Raw genomic sequence first — 20,344 nt, forward strand, 5'->3', positions numbered from 1 at the left:
AAGCCAGGAGCCAGGTGCTTCCTCCTGGTCTCCCATGCGGGTGCAGGGCCCAAGCACTTGGGCCATCCTCCACTGCCCTCCTGGGCCACAGCAGAGAGCTGGACTGGAAGAGGAGCAACCGGGACTAGTACCCAGCGCCCCAACCGGGACTAGAACCCGGGTGCCAGTGCCGCAGGTGGAGGATTAGCCAAGTGAGCCATGGCGCCGTCCTGATTTCAAAATCTTTTGCAGCAAAATAAACTTATATCTTAATTCCATTTCATGAGCATTTTGGCGTACCTTCATATAAAAAAGATAGAACATCTCTGTATCTCCCAATAATTGCATTTTTTTTTTTTTTTTGACAGGCAGAGTGGACAGTGAGAGAGAGAGAGAGAAAGGTCTTCCTTTGCCGTTGGTTCACCCTCCAATGGCCACCGCAGCCGGCACACCGTGCTGATCCGATGGCAGGAGCCAGGTACTTCTCCTGGTCTCCCATGGGGTGCAGGGCCCAAGGACTTGGGCCATCCTCCACTGCACTCCTGGGCCAAAGCAGAGAGCTGGACTGGAAGAGGAGCAACTGGGACAGAATCGGTGCCCCAACCAGCACTAGAACCCGTAGACCGGCGCCGCAGGTGGAGGATTAGCCTAGTGAGCTGCGGTGCCGGCCCAGAAAATGTAACTTTTTAAAGAATAAAAGAGCAAATTCAAAGTGTATCAATCTCTCCTTCCCCCTGGACCAAGTATGGTGGGACCATTAGGGAAGATGGGCAGATCCCTGCCATCCCCACTGCGCTGTCATGCCTCCCAGGGCTCCTCCCCGATGGTCCCTGTTGGTCTGTGTGCCCCTTGCTCAGATTTGCAGGGTGATTACTCACCCTTGCCCAGCACTGCACCTGTTTTACCAGTGCCTCAAACTACAGGCCAGTTACTCTCCTGCAACCTGCTTATGTCCTTTCATCTTGCTGGCCACCTGGTTCCTAGGTCTGCCTTCTGCTTCCAACCACTCCAAAAGATGCCCTTCCAAACTTTGAATTCCATGAGTTCATTGTCATCTGCCTGGTGTTGCCCTACAAAATCAATGGCTTGAAAACTCAAGAGCCTTTGTTCTAGTCCAGTTCCGCACCAACCAGCAGGGCTGTAATTGATCCAATTTTCTTCTTGTTTCAAGCACGACAGCCTGGTGGGTAGATATTTGGCACATCCCATATCATAGTGCCTGGGTTTAAGTCCCGGCTCCCCTTCCAATTCCAGCTTCTTGCTAATGCACACCCTGGGAGGCAGCAGGTGATGGCTCAAGTTCTTCAGTCCCTGCCACTCATGTGGAAGACCCAATTGAGTCCCAGGCTCCTGGCTTCAGCCTGGCCCAATCTCAGCTGTTGTGGGCCTCTGGGAAGTGGACCAGTGGATAGAGTATATTCTGTCTGTCTGTCTCTATACATTTCTTTCCTTCCTTCCTTCCTTCCTTCCTTCCTTCCTTCCTTCCTTCCTTCCTTCCTTCCTTCCTTTTTTTTTCAGAAGAAAAAAATCCCCCCCACATTTATTAAGAAGACATAGAAAGAACTCCACCAGAAAAAGTAGAGTCCTCAGTGTTGTAAAACTAGTTGCCAGCAGAACATTCAAGCCCTAGCCCGGTCTGGAGTGAAACTTGATTCTGGACCATTCTTCTATTGGCAACCACTCTACTGGGACTCCTGTCTTTGTTAGACTTTTTAAGCAAATTCACAGACAGCATCCTTCTAGATCAAATCTAAAAGGTCTGAACATCTCCAACTTGGGCGCGTATCGAATCACCTGGAATAAGGTGGGTGTTTGTTAGAAATTTCGAGTGCCCTCAGTTGCTGACTGTGAGGCTCTGGCGTGGGGTCAGCGACCTGTGAATGTACAGGTGGCTGCTCCAAGGGATGGCTGCTCTCGGTGGCTACTGCACCATCTTTCAATGCCACAGACACGGTTCATCCCTCACAGTCAAATCAGCCGCAGCAGTGATGCCCAGGTTACCTTGCGCTGGGGACCAGGACAGTCTCTATACTTTTTTTTTAAAAATATTTATTCATTTATTTGAAAGTCAAAGTTACACAGAGAGAGGAGAGGCAGAGAGAGAGAGAGAGAGAGAGAGAGAGAGAGAGAGAGGTCTTCCATCTGAATGTTCACTCCCCAATTGGCCACAACGGCTGGAGCCTCGCCAATCTGAAGCCAGATCGAGGAGCTTCTTGTGGGTCTCCCATGCAGGTGCAGGGGCCCAAGGACTTGGGCCATCTTCTACTGCTTTCCCAGGCCATAGCAGAGATCTGGATTGGAAGTGGAGCAGCCGGGTCTTGAACTGGCGCCCTTATGGGGATGCTGGTGCTTCAGGCCAGGGCATTAAACTGCTGCACCACAGCACTGGTCCCAGTCTCTGTATATTTCACATGAAATGAAAATAAATAAATAAAAGTTAAAATTAAAAAAAGAGAGAGAGAGATGAATTAAACTGTCACAAGTTATGCTTCCCTCCAATAATTCCAGGCATGGTCTCTTGATGCCTGGGCTTTCTTGCCTGGCCTAGACCAAGGTCATGGTCCCTGACCCCGTCCAGTTCTCCGTGCCTCAGCTCCTGCTCAACCATGAGTATCCCACAGCTCAGGCATCAGAGCGGCCCCTTCTCCCTTCTCCTGGATGTTGTGGCTTGGTCTCTGGCTCTTCCTTGTTTTATTTTGTTTTTCTCATTTATTTGGAAGACAGAGAAATAGAGACAGAGAGACAGAGGCAGAGAGACACAAAGAGATCTTCCATCTGCTGATTTACTCCCCAATTGCCTACAACAGCCAGAGCCAAAACCAAGCCAAAGCCAGGAACAAGGAACTCAATCTGTGTCTCTCAGGTTGAGTGGCAGGGACACAAGCACTTGAGCTATCACCTGTTGCCTCCCAGGTGTGCATTAGTAGGAAGCCGGGGTTGGAAACGGAGCCAGGACGTAAGCCCAGGCACCCGGATATGGGATGCCAGCCTCCCAACAGTGTCTGAACTGTCGTACTCAATGCTGCCCTCACCTCGGCATTTGGACTTCGCCTTGTGTAACCTTTTCACGTGCTTGCGATGATGACCTTGGATGGATTACCTAGGACTAGCGGATTTTTCCCTGACACATAAGAATCGTGTGTATTTAGGGGGTACTGCGCTGGTCTGGTTGTAAGTGACGTTAAAGCAGGAGCCCTGCCTGGAAGCTCCAGTCTGCCTTCCTGCCCGTAGCGGAGGTTCTGGGACTGTTAGTGCGTTGAAGAGCATCTTGGGAACTCACGTCCCATCGCTGGGAAAGCTCTCTGTGGAGCGTTCTGGGTGACACGGCCATGCTGGGCCTCGCGGTAACGTGTTTCAGGGTGAGCATGCTCTGCCTTCCTCCTCCATGCCCCTTCCCGGGGCTGTCGAGAGAGAGTGGTTCTATCATTGTCTCGAACCGTTTCGCCCCAGGCACCCGTGAACCGCATCTGTGGCTTCCTTTGCACCTGATTTTGTTTGTGAGAGAGTTGCTGGCAGGGGTACGGCTCCATGGCTCAGGGCCCCCAGGGCCTCGCCCCTTGCCTGGATATCTCATTCAGCCTCTGAAACTGACCGAGGCCTGCACCCAGCTGCCACCCCTGCCACCTCTCAGGTTTATCCCCAAGCGCCACCTCGCTCCGCTCCACTGATCTCCTGGCTGTTCTTCAGTTGTGTCCAACATTCCTCTTCTGTTCCCTCAACCTGGAAGAATTAACTCCTTCCCTGACCGCCCAGCTGGGGAGAACGCTGTGTGTGCCAGTCCCTCCCAAACCCCCTCCTCAACTCCGTTTCTCTTCACTGGAGCCATCATCAGCGAACGCATCTTAAACTTACCCATTGTTGTCTCTCCCGTGGCCACGTAAGTGCCAATGGAAGCAGGAACTTTGCTTGCTTTTCTGCTCTGTCCTCAGCCTAGCAGCATACAGCGTGAGCTCTGGTTTGAGTCCCGGCTGTTCCACTTCTAATCCCACTTCCTGCTAATGCCCTGGGAAAGCAGAGGAAGATGGCCCAAGTACTCAGGCCCTTGCCACCTATGTGAGAGACCTAGACAAAGTCCCTGGCTACTGGCTTTGGCCTGGCCCAGCTCTGGCCTTTGCAGCCATTTGGGGAGTGAACCGGCAGCAGAGGGAATATCTATCTGTGTGTGTGTGTGTGTGTGTCTGTGTGTCTGTATATATGTCTAATCTGCCTTTCAAATAAGTAAATGAATCTTAAAAATTTACTAGCATGTTAAATGAATGTGCTGAGGCAAAACCTGATCCAAAAAAAAAAAAAAAAAAAAAAAACCAGGAAGTTAAACAAGTCATAAATTGTAGTTCAATTATAATAATGTAATTATATTTTTGGTGATATTTCCCTTTACTGCACTAAAGATAATGCTAATAGATTGGGTAAAGATTGATAAAAATCAGATTTATTCAGGGGATTGATTCAACATTTCCAAAGATGTTAACAAGGTTCCTTTCATCAACTTTATCTTTATCCCAGGAGCATAAATGTGAAAATTATTTCTGTCTTCTCATGAACTCCCTTCTGCCGACTGGAGGCAGTTTCTGGATTGGCAAAGGAAGAGGTAAGTTACTGAACTAGCATTATTTTGTCTTCTGCCTTTGAAAGGCAGAGTTACAGAGAGGCAGAGGCGGAAGCAGAGAAAGAGGTCTTCCATCCGCTGGTTCACTCCCCAGATTGGCTGCAACGGCTGGCCAGAGCTGAGCTGATCCTAAGCCAGGAGCTAGGAGCTTCTTTCAGGTCTCCCATGCAGGTGCAGGGGCCCAAGGACTTGGGCCATCTTCCACTGCTTTCCCAGGCCATATCAGAGAGCTGGATTGGAAGTGGAGTAACCGGGACTCAAACGAGTGCACTTACGGAATGCAGGCTCTGTGGGCAGCGGCTTTACCCGCTAAGCCGCAGCGCTGGCCACCTTGTGTCTTTATAGAGGAAGGTTTGGCCATTTTGTGGGACATTATGAGAATAACAAGTTCTAGTATTCCCCAGTACAGTAAGATGACTACAGTTCACAGTAAGTGTCAGAAGCTCCACTGAGACCCGGAGGAGTCTTGTAACTGAATGTCAATCTGATGGTCAGGTTTTATTTTTTTTCCCAAAATTGTGCTTAAAACCCCCACTACCACTGGCCATTTTGGGTGTTTTTCTTTCTTGGAAGCCCCTTTCCGTGCCACTAAGGCTGGAAGTCTCCGACTAATGAATTTTGCTTTTAAATATCAAAAACAAACAAAAAACTAGAAGTAGGCTCCAAAGACAAGGAAATGGAAAACTTATTTGCCTTGTTTGACTAGCTTACACTGTGTACATGTGTTGAAATATTGCACGAAAACGTACAAGTATTTATTAGTTTTTCAAAAAATAATAAAACAATTTCTTCTTGTGGCCACTAGGTGGCAGAAGGCACACACATTTCCGTTGGTGCATTCATCTCAAATTTGTCTTTTGGGAACCCTAGTACTAAGCCCTTATAGTTGAAGAGTACTTTGTAGTAGACAGAATACTTTTACAAATGATATCTCATTCCATCATGTGTACACCAGCAATTGGTCACCCACCTCAACAAATTAATTTTCTATGAATAAATTCGATCTGGCTATAAGGAAAAAAAAAAAACCATGATATCTAATGATAACCTGTGAGATAGGGAAGGCATTTATTTTTATATGCTTGCTTTTTAAAAACATTTTTTTTTATTTGAAAGGCATAGGGACAGAGAGAAATCTTCCATTTCCACAAATGCCTACAACAGCCAGCGCTGGGTCGGGCTGAAGCCAGGAGGTCAGAACTCTATCTGGTCCTCCCACATGGGTGGCAGGGACCCAAGCACTTCAGCCACCATCTGCTGCCTTGCAGGGCAGGACGTTGGGATTGGGAGCAGAGCCAGGATTCAAACCCAGGCACTGTGATACATGATACAGGCGTCCCAAGAGTGTCGTCACCACTGTGCCCAACGCCTGCCCCTGCTTACTTTTTAGAACAGGCAAACAAACAAGATGGGCCAACAGGCTGAGAATCTCCAGGCCTGGCCTAAGGCAGCCGACAGCAGGGCTAGACGACAGCCCACGTCTTGGGCCTGCCCAGATGGGCTCTTTGTGCAGCCCCACTCAAAGAGGGGAGGGTGGCCTTCCTGGAACTTTGCTGTTGGTTCTAAACTTGTCCTGATTAAATAATCGGAAAGTACACATTCTTTTTAGCTTTTAAAGAGTTAATGGGGTGGGCATTTGCCAGCATTCCTTATTGGAGCACCTGGGTTGTATTCCCAGCTCCCGCTCCTCCGGCTTCCCACTAACGTGCACCTCGGAAGGCAGCAGGGGACGGCCCAGAGCTGCGTCCCGGCAGCTCCCGTCCAGGGGAGCCTGGGAGACGTTGGCTCCTGGCTTCACCTGGCCCACTCCCGCTCGTTACAGAGGTGGGAGCTCTGCTTGCCTCTGTGCCTCTCTGTCTCACAAACCGTGAAAGCGTTCCAATCTTTTTATGTAGGATGCATCCTGAAACGCATCCCTTTTTGGATCCTACCCAAGCTGCAGAATACACTGAGGGGGGGCAGAAGCGTTTCAGTTATGCAGCTTCTACACTCGGCCCCCAGACAGTCCCAGCCGATAGCCGAGCACCTGGTCACCGAACAGCATGCACCTGGAAGTTTCTGGAAAGCTCTGCCTCTTAAATGGTTGAGTGCTTTAGGGTGTGTTTGCACCCTAAACGGCATGCAGTTCACACGAGCATGAGTGGAAACCACACAGATCCTGGATGGATCTGGAAGAACACTGAAGTGGGGGGGGGGGGGCGTCACCTGCACGTAAAAGCTCTCACTTACACATTAACTGTTGTGGTTAGGTTTTCTAAGTTTACCATAAGTGACAGATGGGTGTGTTTTCTGCCGGCAGAAGTGTGCTTTAACAGTCCTCACTAATAGCACTTTGTCCTATTGCTGTGTGACATATGAGGAAGAATGTAGGGTTCACTTTTTCTTTTTCTTTTTCTTTTTTCTTTTTTTGGAAAATCTGACATCACCCAATTTTTTTTTTTTATTTGACAGGCAGAATTAGACAGTGAGAGAGAGAGACAGACAGACAGACAGAGAGAAAGGTCTTCCCTCCTTTGGTTCACCCCCAAATGGCCGCCATGGCTGGCGTGCTGCGCCAATCCAAAGGCAGGAGCCAGGTGCTCCTGGGATCTCCCATGGGGTGCAGGGCCCAAGGACTTGGGCCATCCTCCACTGCCCTCCTGGGCCACAGCAGAGAGCTGGACTGGAAGAGGAGCAACCGGGACTAGAACCCGGTACCCATATGGGATGCCCGCACCACAGGCAGAGGATTAACCAAGTGAGCCACAGCGCCGGCCCAGGATTCACTTTTTAAAAACAAATTTCATTGTCTGAAAGGCAGAGAGACAGAGATACATACAGAGGGACGGAGAGATCCTCCTTCCACTGGGTCACAAATGCCCGCCACGCCCAGGGCTGGGCCAGGCTGAAGCCAGGAGCCCAGAACTCAATCCAGGTCTCATAGGAACCCCGGGACTCGAGCCATCACCTGCTCCCTCCCAAGGTGTGCGTTAGCAGGAAGCTGGATCAGAAGTGCAGGAGGCAGGACTGGAACCAGAAACTGACACAAGCACCTTAAGCATTGTCGTTAACCCGCGTTTAGGCTTCAGAGGCTGAATTATTGGGTGCGATCCTGGTTTAGTCACTTGCTGGCCATGTGGCCTTCGGCAAGCGAGCCAACCCCTGTGAGCCTCATTTCCCTCCCAGGTAAAACGAGGATCGCAATCCCTGCTCCCTGCTGTTGGTACAAGGTGAGAGGGGATGATGGTTTTGAGAGGCTGAGAGGATGAACTGCGCATGTGCAAGGGGTCGCCGCCGGCGCAGGGGTAGGGGTCGCCTGGGCCTGAGAGCTGCAGACCTGGGCGTTATCCTCATTAGCTCCCGACCTTGGGGCGGCTTTGGCCCTACTGCCGCACCTCGGCTTTCTGGCTGTTAAAACCAGGAAGGACGCAGCAAGTTCCTTCTGTAAAAACGAACTGACCGTCCATACCCATGTCTGCAGTGGATTTGTGGCAAGTGACAGCTCGCTAAAACCCTGGCACCTGAGCAGCTTCTCCGTGAGTAACGTGGCCCAGCTGCTTTATTCTACACACGAGGAGGGAAACTCAGCAGGAGAGGTAACGTGCCCGAGGCTGCATGGCTACCTAAGGAGGACTGCAGCTCAGAAACAGCGCCTGGCCAGTGTTCAGGCCTGGCGAGACCCTGCAGGGATTGGTTTACAGACGTGGGGAACAGAGAGCGACTGCCTTAGAGTGCAGCTGGAGGATGAATGAGAATCATCTGAGTTAAATTTGGAGCACACGGCAACTCAGGAGAGAGCCGAGAGGTAGGAGAGAGTAACGTGGGTGGAAACGGTGACGGAGGAGGAGGGGTTTGCCCTGGGTGCAGAAAACCACCCAAGAGGCCCTACGTGAAAGAGCGAATGGAGCTGCCGGCGTAGCGGACACCTCATAGGGCCACCAGTTCGAGTCCCAGCTGCTCCACTTCCCATCCAGCTCCCTGCTAATGTGCTTGGGAAAGCAGTGGCAGATGGCCCAGATGTTTGGGCCCCTGCACCCACGTGGGAAACCCAGAAGAAGCGACTGACTCCTGGTTTTGGACTGGCCTAGCCCCCAGCCATTGCAGTTGTTTAAGGAGTGAACTAGAGGATGGAAAACCTTTCTCTCTGTCTCCCCCCGCCCCCCCGTAACTCTGCCTGCCTGCCTTCCTTCCTTCCTTTCTTTCTCTTTCTCTCTTTCACAGTGAGAGAGACAGACAGAAAGGTCTTCCTTTTGCCGTTGGTTCACCCTCCAATGGGTGAACTAGAACCTGGTGTGCCGGCGCCGCAAGGCGGAGGATTAGCCTAGTGAGCCGTGGCGCCAGCCAACTCTGCCTTTCAAATAAATAAATAGGTTGGCGCCACGGCTCACTTGGCTAATCCTCTGCCAGCAGTGCCGGCACCCCGGGTTCTAGTCCCAGTTGGGGCACCGGATCCTGTCCCGGTGCTCCTCTTCCAGTCCAGCTCTCTGCTGTGGCCCGGGAAGGCAGTGGAGGAGGGCCCAAGAGCTTGGGCCCTGCACCTACATGGGAGACCAGGAGGAAGCACCTGGCTCCTGCCTGCGGATCGGCCGCAGCGCACCAGCTGTAGCACCATTTGGGGGGTGAACCAATGGAAAAGGAAGACCTTTCTCTCCCTCTCTCTCTCTCTCTCTCTCTCACTCTCTCTCACTCTCTCTCACTGTCTAACTCTGCCTGTCAAAAAAATAAATAGAGAGAGAGAGAGAGAGAGAGATAACAGCTTGGGAGGACGGGGCAGCACCTGCTGGGCTGCAGCCACAGGGGTTCCCGGGACCTGGAAAGAGTCTTCCCCTGTGCCTCCACATCAGCGTGAACCGGTGATCGCCCTGGCTTTGGGCTCCTGGCCTCTAGTACTGTGTGACAACAAGTTACTGGAGGGTTTTTTAAAAGTTATTTTAAAAAGTTATTTATGGTATACTGTGTGATAATTTGAGGCGTGTATTCAAGCTGTGCTGACCAAATCAGGTTAGTTAGCGTTTCCATCTCCTTCAATACTAACACTTCTGTGATGAACAGTAACGGTACACAGGTGCGGGAAGCGAGGCCGTGTTTCAACACACACAATTTAGTGTGCACCGACCAAATCCGGGTAGTTGGTGGTTCCCTCTCCCTGTCGCTTCTTTGTCTCTGGAGACTCTGAGCTCCTGTCTTCTCTCGGTTGTAAGTTGGGTCAGAGATTATTGTAGTCACCCCTCCCCTGCGCTGTAGACAATTCTGTTGTTCTCAGCCATCAAGTGTGAGGTGGCCACGGGAAGGTACAACAGAGGGGAGGGGTTCAGGATGAGCCACTGGTTTCTGGGTGTTTGGTGTTGTCACTTCCTGGGTTTGTCACTTCCTGGCTGTTGTCACTGGCTGTGTAGTGTGCACTTGTTCCTTGTGAGGTGCTGGGGGGGGGGGTTCAAGCCGAGAGGGCGCGTGGGGCTGGTGGAGGAGCTGAGAGCTCAGAGGGCAGAGAGGGCAGAGAGAAGCTGGGTATTGTCGTGGCCAGGTGCCATTTACGCTCAGGAACCTGTACACTCCCACCCGAGGGGCGGCAGAGGACCTGTGAGTGGGTGACCGGTTGCTGCCTGGTCCCCCTGCAGGCACTGCGGTCCCAGCTGTTCCCGGTTCTGCCGCCATGACACTGTACAGGAACACACAGGACGGGATGGCGTGCCTCACAGGGAAGATCAGGCCGCCTGGGGGAAACTGATGCCATTCTGCCTTCCCAAATATGGCCTCCATTTGTGGACGGCTGCCTTCCGGAATTAGGGAGTCCTGCCTGTAGGCATTAGAACATAACTCTTCTCCGGGAGAAGTTCTCATAGCCCTTTTCTTGGCTTCTTTTTGAGAATTTGTTCTCAGAGTGGCTTGTGATGCAATGGCGACAGGAGTGCGAGGCAACAAAGGCCGGGGAGCTTGGGACAGAAGCTGGGTGGGCTGGGTACGAGAGGCCCTGGGGACCCTAAAACTCAACCTGCCCTGCTTTACTGCTTTGCAGGGGAGGGGAAAGCAGCCTGGAGCCGCAGCCCCCACGACTGGGCATCCTCTGAAACCTGCCTTCCGTCACCCTCACCTGTGGGCCCATGGCGCGCTCTGAGCAGACACACAATGGCTTGACTGGGCAGTGTGAGGGGAAGTCTGTCACCAGATTTTGGGTGATGACGCTCACTGTCGCTGGCCTGTGCTTGTTGCCTCTTCTCGGCTCCGTTGCTGCGATGGTCGTCTAGCACCAGCCCGCCCTTGTGATTCTCCTGAAGTGCTGTGGTGGAAGCAGCCAGATCCCTGCCCTCCCCTCTGCTGGCACTGCCTCCAGGGGGGGCTGCAGATGCAAATGCATTCCTCCCCCTTCCAAGTCTTCCCACTGCTCCTTGCGTACAGAATCCATAAAACTTTGCCTGATCTAATGAGAACCCGTTCTTTGCAGCTTCAGCTCATCCCCTAACCCCGGACACTTTGTTCTCTGACATTTACCCAGCATCCCTGGTTCCAGCAGATCTCTGCTCACTGCACCTTTGTTCTGGAATATACCCTCCCCCTTTACTGGCGGGGGGAGCGTCCCCTCACCAAATGCCCCTATTTTCAGCCTTCTGGCCTCATATACCTTTCACCGTGGTCCTTTTGGGAGTTGAAATTACACTTGGATATGGTACTGGCATTGTTCCCTCCTCTACCAGATCGTAGGTGTCTCATTCTTGGTGGCATCTCTGATATCCAGTGCCCTTGTTCTGTTGGGGTCTCATTTATGTGGATGGAATGCATGAGATGAACAGACATGGATCACCACTGATAACTGAGTTGCCAGATGAGTTCTGAGATTCTCAGGATGGGTCCCTTCCGTGTGGCTCCGTGGTAGGGTTTGAAAAGCAGTTCACCTCTATGCTGAGGGGGACCTTTCCCCTCCTGGAGAATGCTCGTTCTTGGCACAGGTGGACAATGATATTGTCTCTCCAGTTCCACTCACGGGAGTTAATTCTCATCCCAGCAGAAGGAGAGAAATTCTTGCAGGCCCTGGGAGAAATGATGTTGCTTTATTAATAGCAACCAAGAAGGATTTCTCTGGATGGTAGTTTATGAATGAAGAGAAGCTCCGTGAAGGATGATGTGGACCCCACTAGAGAGACCTTGCGCCCATTCGCATCTGAATCATGGGCAGTGGTTATTGAAATGAGTGTGTGGCCTCTGAGAAAGAAGGGAGAAGATGAGAACTACACTCGACCACTTAAAGTAAAAAGCAAGACACTGGCTTGGCAAAACTACCAACAAGGATTAATTTAAGGGGGGAAAAAGCCAGTAACGAGACTCAAACGTAGTTCAAATGTTTCTTTCAAAACTTAAGTCTCCACTATATGGCTCAAGTTTGTGGAATGAAGAAAATATGGTGTGCATCTGTCCATTTGTTTTTTTCATGGCTTGTGTTTAATTATCCACAAAGCAGAGAAATTCACAAAATGTTTCATGTTCTTCTCTTTTCATTGCCCGAACAGAGACTTCCAAGGATTTGGCAGAACTGGGCGCGATCCCTTGGAAAGTTTTACGAACGCAGACCGTGTGTTTTTAATCTTTTGTATTTTGATCATCCAGATTTATTTTCTGTGACTCGTTCATGCTCGACTCTACCGTATTTTAAGTAAACAAGGAGTCAGCAGTTTTTATCCTGAATTATATATTGGGCTTTATTATTTTTTTAATACCCTGCATCAATGATTAACGAGCAGACTCAGTATTAAATCAGAGGATTCTTCTTTGTCTTGGACAGAAGGGAAGTCTTGAGCCCCGGGAGAGATTTGTATCTACATTGATTTTAATATAAACATCAGAGACATTCCACTGTGAACAGATTTCTTTTCCTCTAAAGAAATTCTCTACATGCATGTTGCATTCTCTATTTGTGGAGGTACAAGAATAAATAAATCAATGTGTCTACCTTTTTGTCTCTATTCATATTTTGAGTCAGTAAGTTGTTTTGGTAGTCAGAATTCTTTTTGTGTTTATATGTTTAGTAGTGTGTATGAGGAAAACATCCAGTGCTTACCTCTTATCCTAATTGCCTTTGTTTTCCTTGTTCTTCCCAAATTTCACCCCATTCTCATGGATCTCGTTTTCCGGGGTCTGTTTAAGTGTTAGGAGCACAAATAACTGGTAACATATTAGGAGCTGCCAACACAGAAAGCCAAGGTGTCTTGTGTTCTTGATGAATATTTAAGAAGGATGTATCTTAAAACAACAACGGAACTCTTAGGTCGCCCATCTCAAATGGTATATAATTACAATAATTTCAGGCCAGTGCCCAAACAGGAAGCTATGGCAATAAAACTGAAGGCCACATTTGATTGAAATAGATAATTCCATGTTTTTTTTTTTTAACTGGAAGATGATTTTGTTCATTAGCTGTGCTAAGCCTATGGAGGCTAAGTCATGGATCCTGATTGTTGGGATGGTCCCAGCAGATGCACATCAATCAAGTCATGGAGCAGAAACCAGCACTGGAGGAGATCTTCGCAGCATCACCAGGTCTTACAGAGAGGTAGACCTCCAGCCGCACATTTAGAGACCGAAGAGAGTGCTTGGGAATGCAAGTTAACAACTTGTAAACTGGGCAACTGGGCCTGTGAAATAGGAGCCCTGACAGCACGCCCTGAAGGACCACTCCCCCCCCCTCCTCTTCAGTGAGCAAGTGCAGAAGCGCCTCCCATGTACCAGGTGCAGTTCAGGTGCTGAGCAGGTACGGTGGACCAAAGAGATCTCAGTCACGAAAAGGAGCCTCAGGGGCTGCTCTGCTGGGTGGGGCGCTAAGTGAGGCACTGAGCATCTTTCCTCGCTCTAAGAATAAATCACCCGTCACTAACGTCATCTCTAGGTCTCTATCAGAGACTGAGGTTAAGAACACTTATGGAGTGAATGGTATACTACAGTGCATTTTTTTCTTCTAGATTTAAGAAAGTGTAGAAGAGATTGGCTTTAGGGTACAGCGGGTTAAACTATGGCCTGCAGAGCTGGCATCCTTTATGAGTGCCTGTTCGAGTCCTGGTTGGTCTACTTCTGATCCAGCTCCCTACTAATGGCCTGGGAAAGCAACAGAAGATGGCCTAAATTCTTGGGCTCCCACACCATGTGGGAGACCCAGGAGAAGCTCAGCTCCTGGCTCCTGGCTTCGGATGGGCACAGCTCTGGCCGTTATAGCCATCTGGGGAGTGAATGAGCAGATGGAAGATTCTCTCTCTTTTTCTCTCTCTTTCTCTCTGTAACTCTACCATTCAAATAAATAAATAAATATAAAAAAAAAACCTTTAATTCCAGCCATAACCAGATATTACATGGTGGGAAAAAAACAAGTGTGGAAGTTCATTCTGTTAGCTCATTTATCACAGAAGTGATCACTTTAGGATTAAAGCTATAGAAGTTTCCTTGGAAACTTACATTTTCCTCTGTGTCTTACAAAGGAAACTTTTGCAGAGAGCTTAAGGCTACCTAGCTAGTGAGTGACAGAACCATGAATAGAATTTGATGTTGTATCTGCTACACTTGGATATTATTAGTCACTATTTTTTTTTTATTTTGGTGCAGAAACTGGGGATCAAGCCAGAGTTACTAAACTTTAAATGTAATTGAGGAGCCTGTGCTGTGGCACAGCAGGTTAACACCCTGGCCTGAAGCGCCGGCATCCCATATGGGCACTGGTTCTAGTCCTGGCTGCTCCTCTTCCGATCCAGCTCTCTGCTATGGTCTGGGAAAGCAGTAGAAGATGGCCCAAGTCCTTGGGACCCTGCACCCACATGGGAGACCCGGAAGAAGCTCCTGGGTGCTGGCTTCGGATCAGTGCAGCTCTGGCCGTTGCGGCCAGTTGGGGAGTGAACCATTGGATGGAAGACCTCTTTCTCTCTGCCTCTCCTCTCTGTGTAACTCTGATTTTCAAATAAATAAATAAATATTTTAAAAAATAAATAATTGAGTAGCATGATGAGATTGTAAGAATGCACTTAGGGCTGGCGCTGTGGTGCAGTAGGTTAAAGCCCCAGCCTACAGTGCCGGCATCCCATATGGGCACTGGTTCGAGTCCAGGCAGCTCCACTTCCAATCCAGCTCTCTGCTATGGCCTGGGAAAGCAGAAGAGGATGGTCCAAGTCCTTGGGTCCCTGCACCCATGTGGAAAACCTGGAAGAAACTCCTGGCTCCTGGCTTCGGATCAACTCAGCTCTGGCCATTGCGGTCATCTGGGGAGTGAACCAATAGGTGGAAGACCTCTCTCTCTTTCTCTCTCTCTGGCTCTACTTCCCTCTGTAACTCCTTCAAATAAATAAAATAAAATAAAATAAATCTTTATTTTTTAAAGCTTTATTTATTTTTATTTGAAAGTCAGAGTTACACAGAGAGAGAGGAGAGGCAGATAGAGAGAGAGAGGTCTTCCATCCGATGGTTCACTCCCCAACTGGCTGCAATGGCTGGAGCTGCACCAATCTGAAGCCAGGACCCAGGAGCTTCCTTCAGGTCTCCCACATGGGTGCAGGGGCCCAAGGACTTGGGCCATCTTCCACTGCTTTCTCAGGCCATAACAGAGAGCTGGATTGGAAGTGGAGCAGCTGGGACTAGAACTGGCGCCCATATGGGATGCTGGCGCCTCAGACCAGGGCTTCAACCCGCTGTGCCACAGTGCCAGCCCCCAGCCTATTCCTTTAATTCATGTCACCAGAAGGAAACAGGGGAAGGGACTAATTGCCACCTCCAAAACATCACCTGTGCAGCCACCTTTCCTGAAGACACCCTAACATGGTGGTTGCAGGCAGGACGGAGTGGTGTAGGTTGTCCCCCCACCTTTTTATTTTAAAGATTTATTGATTTATTTGAAAGGCACAGTTATGGGGGGGAGACAGAGACAGAGAGATCTTCTGTTGGTTCATTCCCCAAGTGGCCCCAATGACCAGGGCTGGGCCAGGCCAAAGCCGGAAGTTTCGTCCATGTCTCCCACGTGGGCGATCTGCTGCTGCTTTTCCAGGCACATTAGCAGGGAGCTGGATCAGAAGTGAAGCAGCCGGCACTTGAACTGGAGCCCTTACAGGATGCTGGTGTCGCAGGTGGCAGTTAACCTGCTGTGCCTCAACACCAGCCCCATGTTGTCCCTCTTTCTAACCCTTGGAGCCATTGACCTGACAGATGGGGACCTAAGGAAAGGGACTTGCTGTTGTAATCTAAGAAGGGCAGGTGGTGACCCACAGAGAGCTTACACAGGAGACAGACAGTGATTCTCTGCTTAGGATCATTTCCTAAACGCTCGAGTGAAAGAACAAAAAAAATCTTTTTCCTTCTATTCTCACAATAAGATTGGGGTTGGCGGCACTGTAAACGTTGGCTAAAAATATGTGTTGGGAACAGTATCTTCTTCTTTGCAACTTTTCAGGACGTTTAGTCATTCATTTAAAGGAATAGTTTCTGAACACCTGGTGTTCAAGTGGCTCCATGCTAGGCAAAGTCTGGACTATGAGGCAACCGTTCAGAAAAGTGGAAGTGAAAAGATAAGACTGCAACAGACCGCAATCCAAACCCAAGAGCAAAAGTGAAAGAATGAGTTTATTGTAAAATTAGGATGTTTAGGAAAGAATTTGATCATGCAAGCACAGACGTGCCATTAAATAATTTAGGGGTCTGGCACTGTGGTGCATGTTAAACCTCTGCCTGTGATACATCCCAATGGGCACTTGTTTGAGTCCCAGCTGCTTCACTTCCAGTCTAGCTTCCTGTTAATTGCCTGGGAAAGCAATGGGAGATGGCCCAAGTGCTTGGGCCCCTGCACCCATGTAGGAGACCTGGAAGAAGCTCCTGGTTCCTGACTTTGGCCTGGCCCCTGCCATTGCTATTATGGCTATTTGGGGAGTGAACCCACAATGGAAGATCTTTCTCCATGTCTCTTCCTTCTCTTTGTAACTCTGCCTTTCAAATAAATAAATAAATCATTAAAAAATAAATTGATAAGTAATCTACAGCAGAATAATATGTCTTAATTATATTGACTAAATAAATTGCCTAGTCTGCCTCACATCTTTATTTGGATGTCGTTGCTAAAGGACAATGTTGCTACATTTACATTCTGCTTAGTTAAATAGGAGTGATATATGTAAGATACTGAAGTTCTCAGGATAGAACTTAGTCAATATTTTGAAGGTATTACAGAAAAAGTTAAATTCCATAAGGTGATTATTCTTAGCTACTGTCCTCAATCATATCTACAAAGTCCATTTTCGTTCAACAGGGTTTTAGAGATGCACTGGCATGTGTTCAACTCACTATAGAGACAAAAGCCCCCATCATTGTACTATTTCATCTCTAGGATTGCAAATCGATGACATATTAATTAATTGGCTAATGTTTGGACTTGATGCCTTCCAGATGAGATGCTTATGCAATATCCTGGTGATTTACGAAGACATCCTAGTGTTGTCAGTGATTAAGGTTTCAAATTTTGGGTGTGTCACTCTTGGAAAGCTATCTTCAGATGGCTCCTCTAATTTGTTTTTGTGTTTCCATTGGAATGGGCGACTTTTTTTTTCTTTTTTCTAACTTCTTTCTCACATTCTCTGACTATGCCCTATTCGGAGTGTAATCCTATGTGCTAGTTTCTGGGGTATCTTACTATATATACTTATTTATAAACATAAATACATATGAACTTCTATATTCTTTCCATGTGGATTTCTTTTGGGTTTTAGAAAAGGTGTTTTATGGAGCTTATGTAAGTATTTTCCTTTTTGCCCTCCCTGAGCCTGAGCGCAAGCTTGCCCTCCCTCGCTCCTGAGTTTGGAACAAGGCCAAAATGAAAGCCGAGATCTCACCTGCAGAGTGAGTGAGTCTCAGCAGGAACCTTCTAATCTGAGAAGCATCGGTATTCTACTCACACAATGCCTAACGCTGGCGAGTGAACCAGGAGTTTACAAGTCTTTTTCAGCAATGGACTCGACAAAATAGATAGTTTTCCTTTCTGAATTTTTTTTTCATTTTCAAAACAGCATGTTTTTCTTTAAAAATACGATTGTTTCAGTTAGAAAAAACAGTCTCAGCCAACAATAGTAATTTGCTAATGCAAATAATTCTAATGTTGTCCTCTTCTTTTAAGTATCAGGGAAATTGATTGCAGAAATTGTTCTTATTTTGAAACTGGCAAAATTTTATGAAGAACTCGGGCTATTATATATTAATTGCCTGATTTGCTTTCTTAATGTAGAGAAGATGTATCCTTTGTTACTTTCTCATGTGACTGTGCAGGACTGTTATTTACTAGTGGTCTGATTTGCGTTTTCAATATGGAAAGGTCATTTTCTCTTTCTCCATGTAACTATGCACATACTCTACTGCTTAGGATGCAAAACGCAGAAGGAAGAGGACAGCTCAGCTGACTTTCTGGCAGATGTTCACCACATGTGGAGTTAGCTAGCAAGGAGCAGAAGCCTGGGTCAAGAATGGCCCACTCCTATTCCTTTCTGAAACATTTTTCATGTGGTTTCATGAAATCGATGTGTATTTTAATAGCCTTCTTGAAGACCAAGCTGAAGTCTTTGTTTTCAGGCAACTCAACTCAAGCTGTCTGTGGGCAGCTATTGTTTCTACCTGCTCACTCTACCATGCTTTTGTCAGACAAAAAAATCCTGATTTGCTTTTGGAAAATCACTCCTCCTCCAGCCATGTGGTCTTATTGATAGGACCTCAGTGCCACACTAGTAAGGCTCTTCCTTTTATTATAACAGGTTTTAAATTTATTTTATTTAATTGAAAGACACACACACACACACACACACACATACACAGATCTCTCATCTACTGGTTCACTACCTGAGAGCTCTCAACAGTCAGGGCTAGAACATGCTGAAACCAGGAGCCAGTAACTCAGTCTAGTTCTCCAACATGGCTGACAGGGACCTGAATACTTGAGCCATCGCCTGCTGCTTCCCAGAATGCATTAGCAGGAAGCTGGTTTTGAAGCAAAGAAGCCAGGACTTAACTGCACTTTGATCTAGGACGTGGCCATCCCAAGTGAGCTCCTAACCACCGTGCCCTAAGTCTTGTTTCTCTAGGGCTTACAGATATTAGGAAGAAGAGGAGGTTTGCTTTGTTTTCTCTTGTTTTTGTTCCTTAAGCTGAAAGGACCACATACGCCTGAAGCTGCCCTTGATCCTAACGTGGGCACCCATGGAAGAAGCTATCTGGCACATGCTGTCAACATACAGAGGGAAGCAAACTTCTGGCAACAGTTAGCTCCTCTGAAGTGAGGGCAACCCTTCACATTCGCAGTGATTGGAGCCAATACATTCCCTCTTGCTTAAGCTAATTCAAATTGAATTTTCATCACTCGAAATCAAAAGAACTGTGGGCCGGCGCCGCGGCTCACTAGGCTAATCCTCCGCCTAGCGGCGCTGGCGCACCGGGTTCTAGTCCCGGTTGGGGCGCTGGATTCTGTCGCGGTTGCCCCTCTTCCAGGCCAGCTCTCTGCTGTGGCCAGGGAGTGCAGTGGAGGATGGCCCAGGTGCTTGGGCCCTGCACCCCATGGGAGACCAGGAAAAGCACCTGGCTCCTGGCTCCTGCCATCGGATCAGCGCGGTGCGCTGGCCGCAGTGCGCCGGCCGCGGCGGCCATTGGAGGATGAACCAACGGCAAAGGAAGACCTTTCTCTCTGTCTCTCTCTCTCACTGTCCACTCTGCCTGTCAAAAAAAAAAAAAAAAAAAAAAAAACACAAAAGAACTGTGATATCGTTTCATACTGAGAGGTGAGAATGATCCACTTGATGCAAGCAAAAGCAATTGGTCAGCAGTTCTAGCTGAGTAATAGAAATCTTATCAAAATCTCTTAGATAAGTAAAAGTGTGTATATATATTTAAAAATATTTATTTATTTGAGAGGCAGAGTTACAGACAGAGAGGTCTTCCATCTGCTGGTTCACTCCCCAAATGGAAACCAGGAGCCAGGAACTTCTTTCAGGTCTCCCACGTGGGTGCAGACGTATATGCACTTGGGCCATCCTCCACTGCTTTCCCAGGCCATTAGCAGGGATCTGGGCTGGAAGTGGAGCAGCTGGGACTTAAACTGGTGCCCATATGGGATGCTGGTGCTGCAGGAGGAAGATTAGCCTACTACACCACAGTGCCAGGCCTCAAGCAATAAGTTTTAAAAAAGTATTTGTTTGTTAAAATATTTATTTTCATATACTTGAAAGGCATAACTACGGAGAGAGAGGATGTTATCTTTTATCGGTGCTGCTTCACTTCCCAAGTGCTAACAGCAGTTAGGGCCGGGCTAAGTCAGGAGCCAGGAACTCCATCCAGGTCTCCCATGTGGGTGGCAGGAGCTCAACAACAAGGGCCATTGTCTGCTGCCTTCCCAGGTGTACTAGCAGGAAGCTGGATTGGAAGTGGAATAACCTGGACTTAGCTGGCACTCTGATATGAGATGCTGGTGTCCAAGGTAGTGGCTCAACCTGTGGCGTCACAGTGCTGACTTCTATCACCTGAATTTTAAATTATTAAGAGGGAGAGGCCCAGACTGGTAGAAAGAAGGAAGAAAGGGAGGGAGGGAGGAAGGGAGGAAGGAAGGAAGGAAAGAAAGAAAAAAGGAGAGAGAGAGAAGGAAGGAAAAGTAGAAACTTCACAAGTGCTGTGTTAGCAGATCCTGGGCTTGCTAATTTTTCCAAAAATGCACAAACTGTCAGCAGTTTTGGAAGCCTTGGAGGGCGTCTGAGCCCATGTGCTGAGAACCTCAACAGAGCAGGCAGGAAGAAGGGG

At 48.5% G+C, this 20,344-nt stretch overlaps 2 long non-coding RNA genes across 2 annotated transcripts in view; both read left to right on the forward strand.

Annotated features, from left to right (window-relative positions):
* LOC138850605 (uncharacterized) overlaps positions 1-20,344 on the forward strand; it is a 132,381-nt gene that overhangs the window by 84,717 nt on the left and 27,320 nt on the right. Inside the window, exon 2 of the long non-coding RNA XR_016237186.1 lies at positions 4,486-4,570. This is a non-coding gene — a long non-coding RNA (uncharacterized LOC138850605). The remainder of the gene's footprint in view (positions 1-4,485; positions 4,571-20,344) is intronic.
* On the forward strand, positions 7,189-12,508 carry LOC149125620 (uncharacterized). Its single transcript, XR_016237185.1, has 2 exons — positions 7,189-8,372; positions 10,584-12,508. It is a non-coding gene; the product is annotated as an uncharacterized LOC149125620 (long non-coding RNA).

The sequence above is a fragment of the Oryctolagus cuniculus genome, chromosome 7, assembly GCF_051225735.1.
Source record: "Oryctolagus cuniculus isolate XC-2025 breed Fujian yellow rabbit chromosome 7, ASM5122573v1, whole genome shotgun sequence".
Lineage (NCBI taxonomy): Eukaryota > Metazoa > Chordata > Mammalia > Lagomorpha > Leporidae > Oryctolagus > Oryctolagus cuniculus.